Below are 6,119 nucleotides of genomic sequence, written 5' to 3'. Positions count from 1 at the left end.
AAGCAACAATAATGCACCAAAACAGGCAAATATGCACGAAGGCCGACAAAATAAAACTTTTCAAGCAACGCACTTTATGACTAAGGGCGGGTTGCTCAAAGCCTGATTGACACTAATCACCGATTAACATCATTATCGACGTTTTCGGCTCCATGCAAATAACATGGCGTCGGTAACGTCGATAACGATGTTTAACCGGGGATTAGTGTCAACCAGGCTTTGAGCAACCGGCCCTAAATCAAGTCAATTTATTGGAATTTGACTTCAATCAACTTTTTTGGAGTGAATAACACAAATTATAACTGCTTAGCACTTTGTAAAAGAGATAAACTTTGGAAATTCTTTCAAGCGAATGTTTAAGTGGCCGCACAGTACGGACGTTGCCAAATGTCTATCTCTTATTTAGCCAATGAGTAAACTTAATAAAAGCAAAGCTAAAATTATTTGATCGGAAAGTGCTTTAAGCGACCATAGGGGTCCCTAAATTCTAGGAAAACCATTGATGTTTTTGATATATTTACTTTTAAATCCCCCCTATTATGAATTTGCATACGATAGACGATAAACGCTTGCAAGCGTATCGTACGAAATCAGTTCTCGTATTATCGTTTTCATACGCCCGGTAAATGTATTGTTGTGAATAGCTGTGGTTTTTTTCACTTTTTATTGTGAACCAGCACAAATCAGCTACGCTGACTATCGGATTTCATACGACAACATCGATTCGAAATAGAGAATAACAGAATGCAAGCGTCTGCATCGAAGGTATTTTTTGTTTGTTCACAATGAACTACTCTAAATAGCTAAAATGGTAACATAACCATAGTTTTTATTTCTCATAGTTTTTATGTTTACTACTGCTCTCAACGTGAATAGATGAGTAGCAGAGCCAGACACACAAAACGCAGTACCATCTTTCTTGTTTTACTTCGTGCTACGTTGCGTTGCACCACGAAACAGGTAGCAAAACAAAGAAAACGAACGTATTTCTATTGGTAGCCGGAGGAATAGCAAAAAACACTATAGTAATACGGAGCATAGCAACCAAAATTTTTTACTATTGCTATTTAGTTGCTACCGCTCCGGCTGTTATTGCTCTGCTCTTGCTCCTGGAGTTGCTACTTGTGATTCATTTGGCCAATTGTACAGCTAAGCGAATTCGCCAGCTAATAACTAAACATGTCCTCACGGGAAAACGCATTTAACATTTCGAAATATTTTGATACCTGTGACCATGATACAAAAAATAAGGTAGTTCCATTTAATGGCATTCGTTGTTGTTGCTAACAATTTCACTTTTAATAAAATTATGACATTTCATCAAATTCATGCTACTGGATCACTAGAACAAATATTTCTTTTTAAAGCAGAAGATTTTTTCAGTCCATTCAAAGCTGTGGAATATGGTGGACTTGAAAATTATGCCGGGTACATAATTTCGAGAATAGGGCTGACGGAACGAGGTTTCAGAACGCATGAAGAAAGTGACCAAAATTATTCTTATGTTAATGGTTTATCGTAGGGCGGTCTGTACAAGCCGACTTCAAGTTTTTTGCATATCTATATTAGAAATTTTAATTTAACAATTTGTTGAAGTTAATAGACATACGCTCACCACAAAGGCCAAAGTAAATTTGTACCAAAATATAATAAGGTTTTATTTGGGAAGAACATTCTTCAGAATTTGATTTTTAAATCGCAAGATTGCGTTGAAAATAAGAAAATGAAAAAATAACAGCGCAATGCGCGCGTGGTTTTTATAATAAAATAAAAAGAACAATTACAATGAAACGCCCTTTAGTACATAGTTTATATTTTAAATACTTTTAACAAAAAAAATGCGAACCAGGTAAGTAAAAAAAAATACAAAGCACTGATAATGAATTTTGATTTGAAATATTATGAGGTACATTGATATAAATATGGGAAAGAAAATACTCCGATTTATTGTTTTATTGTTATCAAAGTGGCAAGGCCGTTGATAATACTCCCAATTTATGAATCTTCAAAAAATTTTATTATCCGTCAAAAGTTTATTATTGAAGCTACCTTCTTTTCGTATCATGCCTGTGACGATGGAAACGATAAATGTAAAACTTGTAATAAAGTTTAAAAAACCGGTCGAACATTTAGGAAAACATTTATATAAAATACTAGCAGACCCGGCGAACCCCGCCCCTCCCAAAATTATTATTTTTTTTATTGAAACACTTGGTCCAACGTTGTCGCCAGCAATTCACGTTCACGTTTCGTTTTGTGGTCGACAAAAGGAATATCCTCCATTGTCGTCACAACTAACCAGGAAGAAGTCCTTGCGGCTCGATACTGAATCGTCATTGGAGCTCTATAGTATAGTTGGTGGCAATTTCCAAACTGGTAAGTATCATTGGTTGACATTCTGTTTAGTCACCGTAAAGCAAGGACCGCAATGGGTCTGATGGTTGATTTAACGGAAGTAATTTGACTCTGATCCCTTGTGCCTCCGAATAGAAGGTTTTTAGCAATAACTCGGCTCCAGCGCCACTAAAAATTATCATTAAAATCGTTTCGGTCGTTTAGGAGGAGTTAAGCCACCAGAATAAGTCTTTTACGTATGGACACTCTTCTGCATTTTTCCCCATATAACAAAAAAAAAAACTATCACGCATTTGTTATACGGAGAAAGTGCGCAACATCAACAGCGAAAAAAATTCTCAAAAATCAACGGTAACTTATAGCCATTTAAAACTTCCCCTTTATGATACTGGAATTGGGGGACCTACAAAACTGCATACTCAAAATTAGGGGCCATTTGATGCAAAATGAACTATATTTCTATAAAAAATTAACAAAAAAATTTATTATGAAAAAGGAAAAAAACACTGTATTCTGATATATTTACAGATAGGTATAAGTTTCAATATGTTTTGAAAGCGCCACGCCCCTTTTCTTGTAGCCCCAAAATCTCTATACCAATTTCCAGGACACTACCACAAATACTTCCAGAGATATACGGTATGAAAATTTCAAGATGTATGGGTGATGCCACGCTCCCTTAATATATCGAAAGTCAACAGTAGGTTAGGTAAGGTTAGAGTGGCTGCCGCGCGCAGAGCGCGCAGCACACGTGGCCTGGAAAAGCCCGTTGTGATACCACTGGCCGAAGCCATTTGTTTCTTTCCCTCCCTTAGTAATTGAACCACCAAGTGCGTTTCATATAGCACAAAAAGTCGAGAACGTTCACCGAGTTCAAATCGGGCAAACAATATAGAAAGTACTTGTTGAAGAATTGGTTGCGCATGTTGGCCAGGGCGGGACAATGGCAGAGATAGTGTTCAATGGTCTCCACCTCCTTCTCGTCTCTGCAACTGCGACAGATATCGTTGGTGAGGTATCCTAACCTTTTTCCGTGTGTGCACATCAGGCAGTGCCCGGTGATTACCCCAACTACTAATCTGAGAGAGGAGCGGTCCAGCCTTGTAAAAGATTTACATAAATCTTTGGCCAGATTTGCCTTATAGTATGAAAGGTGGTTTCCACAGCCCACCTTATATTTACCTCCTCAACGATTTTCGCCTTTAGTCTGTGTTTGCAGGAGGTTAGAGGTATGCCCCCATTCCGAGCAGAACTGACTACAGAAATTTCCGTCCCCCTCCTTGCCAGCTCGTCGACTAGATAGTTGTCAGGGATGTCCCTATGTCCATACCTTACCCATACAACAGTCAAGAAGCATTTTGATGCCAGCAGGTTGAGAGTCTTCGAGCATTCGATGGCTACTTTGGACGTTGCTTCGTTAGAATTGAGAGATTTGATAGCAGCCTGGCTGTCAGAATAGATAGAGATAGGCCGCCCTGCAGGGGCGGAGGTTATAAGCCACCGAGCCGCCTCCATTATGGCGTTTCATTCTGCTTGAAAAACGCTACAATGGTCCGGTAAGTTAAAACTGAGGTTTAGCGCGAGTTCGTGAGAGTAGATCCTGCTACCTACTCGTTTGTTAAGCTTGGAATTATCTGTATATATGGCCGTAGACCCTGGGTTCAAGTCTGTGGCCCTTTCCCACTCGTTCCTCTTTGGGATTCTTGTGGAGAATTCGGTTATCTAAACCGAGTAGAGGAGTGGTATAATCTATTTGTCATATATTACCCGGTAGAGTTTCAAGTACTTTAGCGTGTCCGAATCTGAGGTCTCTCCACGGCTGTATTGTATTTAGCCTGGCTGCCCTACAGCCGGCCTGAAATTTGCCGTAGAGATCCACAAGTGGAATATTTAAGATTATTACCAGAGATTTGGTGGGTGTAGTGGGCAGAGATCCCGTGACGAGCATGGCAGCCGTCCTCTGCACACGTTCCACCTTGGCTCTGGATACGGTGTTGTTTAGCGCAGGCCACCAAACGGCGACCCCGTAGAAAAGGATGGGTCTTATCACAGCTGTGTACATCCAGCGTACTATATGTGGTTTTATTACCCATTTTTCGCCTATAGCCGCCTTACAGGCATACAGGGCAGTAGTATTGGCCTTCCTGAAGCGGTCTTCAATGTTTCGCTTCCAGTCCAGCTTCCTGTCCAGAATAACGCCAAGATATTTGACCTTGGTTGAGAGAGTAAGTGCTACCCCGTTTAGGGTGGGAGGTTTTAATAAGGGAGTTTTATACTTCCTTGTGAAAAATACCATTTCTGCCTTGGCAGGATTGACACTAAGTCCACATTCCTTTGACCAGATGTTTACCAGACCGAGTGCGTTTTGCAATAACTCACTCAGGACCTGAAGATATTTGACCGTTGCAACGATTTCTATGTCATCGGCGTACGCTATGACTTGACAGCCGGTGCTCTTTAGGTTTAGAAGTATGGTGTTCAATGTTAGATTCCAAGGTAGAGGGGAGAGGGTGCCCCTGGTCATATACTTTGTAATGGAACCATCCCCCAGTTATGATTGAATAGTTCTCTTTCCGAGAAGGAGCTCAACAAAATCCACCAGACCTCGCTGCACCCCCGCCATGAGAAGGGAGTTAACAACAGACTTCGGGTAGGCGTTGTTGAAGGCACCCTCGATATCGAGAAAAACTCCGAGCGTGTATTCCTTTAAGGCCAATCCTTTTTCAATTGTCGCTACGATTTCATGGAGTGCGGTCTAAAAGGATTTCCCCTTGGAATATGCATGATGATTCGAGGAGAGGTTGTCAGCTTTAATATTCCGTCGATTATATTCGTCGATGAGCCTCTCTAGAGTTTTGAGAAAAAACGAGGTGAGGCTTATAGGCCTAAAATCCTTCGGTCTCACATGAGCGGCCTTGCCTCCTTTTGGTATGAATGCAACCTTTGCCTTTGTCTACTTGTGTGGTATGTGAGTCAATGTCAGGCGGGCTATAAAAATTTGTGAAAGCATGGGACACAGTATGTCCTTAGCTTCCTGTAGTTGAGCGGGAAATAGTCCTCACCTACGATGTCCCCAACGGTATCACCCAGAGACAAGTAGGTCCTGGGACCGGGCGTGTCGTCTGAGCAGCCGGGGAAGTGAGTGCTTATAAGGACCTCCAGCATTTCGCTACATGATGTCGTCCAGTCACCGTTAGGCTTCTGGATAGAGTTCATACTTTAAGAGGATTTCGAGGGAACTTTCCTCAGCCTGTTGGCTTCAGAGTTCTCTTCTATGTTGTTGCAAAAATTTCGCCAAACTTCGGGTTTCGCCCTCTTTATGGCCTTCTTGAAATTTTTGAGTGCGTCTTTGTATGGTTGCCAAAGACCTGTTCGCTTAGCTCGATTGAAGAGCCTCCTGCTGTTCTTCCTCAGTGCTGAAATCCCAGGATTCCACCACGGCGGTTTGTTTTTGCCCTTCGGGAGGGTGCTTCGGCAGGAGGCTTTGAAAGCAGGCATTACATTTGTCACAAAGTTCACTGCTTCATAAATTTTTGACCATGAGTCCAGCTCACCGGAGAAACAACCTTCCTGTTCGAGAGACTCGCTTCATCAGATCTTAACGATAAGCAGGACTTATCGTGAGAAGCGTATCTTTGTAGAGAGACCGACAGCGTATTTTTATACTTTGCCCTGTCGGTTCGCTTCTTGTTCCTGTATGCTGTTAAAGGAGCAGGATTAAAATTTAGCTTAAAGCTAATGTAGAGATGGTCAGAGAAAGAGTG

The sequence above is a fragment of the Rhagoletis pomonella genome, unplaced genomic scaffold (assembly GCF_013731165.1).
Source record: "Rhagoletis pomonella isolate Grant_MI unplaced genomic scaffold, Rhpom_1.0 Rhpom_scaffold_00001, whole genome shotgun sequence".
NCBI classification, from domain to species: domain Eukaryota; kingdom Metazoa; phylum Arthropoda; class Insecta; order Diptera; family Tephritidae; genus Rhagoletis; species Rhagoletis pomonella.
Note: the sequence above shows the minus strand (reverse complement) of the source record.